Source organism: Arachis hypogaea, chromosome 13 (assembly GCF_003086295.3).
Source record: "Arachis hypogaea cultivar Tifrunner chromosome 13, arahy.Tifrunner.gnm2.J5K5, whole genome shotgun sequence".
Lineage (NCBI taxonomy): Eukaryota > Viridiplantae > Streptophyta > Magnoliopsida > Fabales > Fabaceae > Arachis > Arachis hypogaea.
This window is the reverse complement of record NC_092048.1, coordinates 34,998,203-34,999,261: the sequence shown is the minus strand read 5'-3', so window position 1 is coordinate 34,999,261 and position 1,059 is coordinate 34,998,203.

Here is a 1,059-nt window from a genome sequence, read left to right as displayed (position 1 = left end):
CGCATGCCATGGTTTTAAGTCGAACAAGGTGAGCAATTAGGATCCTCAATTTCTGCCATGGATGTGTATTCTGCGTTCAGTTTTTATGTTTAGTCACAATGTAAATGAGTACTTTAATTGTATGGTTATTGAAACATGCAATTGTAAGCAATCAGTTGAGATGCAAATAAATTTATGTTTGTTTTATATTTAATGGTATCATTACATGCATTGAGGATTAGCTAAAATTAATTAACAATTTCATGCTTATATGATTACATCCAGGAGCACATTTTTTCGTACTTTTTTTTATATGCTCTCTTCATTTTAAATGGCATCTTTTTTGCTAATCATCTTATTATGGACTTACGTGATTTTATGGATGACGGGATAGCATAATTTAATTTTTAGGTATGCTTATATGAATGCATTTTTATTTATGGTGTCCGTATACTATCCATACGTGATGATCAAGTGGTGCGCAAAAATTGTGATCATCAATGGCGCCATCAACATGGTACGCTCAATTGCAATCTCAACTCTTTATCACAACTTCGCACAACTAACCAGCAAGTGCACTGGGTCGTCCAAGTAATAAACCTTACGCGAGTAAGGGTCGATCCCACGAAGATTGTTGGTATGAAGCAAGCTATGGTCATCTTGTAAATCTCACTCAGGCAGACTCAAATGGTTATGGAGGATAATATAAAATATAAGATAAGGATAGAGATACTTATGCAATTCATTGGTGAGAATTTCAGATAAGGGTATGGAGATGCTTTGTCCCTTCCGTCTCTCTGCTTTCCTACTGTCTTCATCCAATCATTCTTACTCCTTTCCATGGCAAGCTGTATGTTGGGCATCACCGTTGTCAGTGGCTACAGTCCCGTCCTCTCAGTGAAAATGTTCAACGCACCCTGTCACGGCACGACTATTCAGTTGTCAGTTCTTGATCATGTCGGAATAGAATCCAGTGATTCTTTTGCGTCTGTCACTAACGCCCCACAATCGCGAGTTTGAAACTTTTCACAGTCATTCAATCATTGAATCCTACTCAGAATACCACAGACAAGGTTTAGA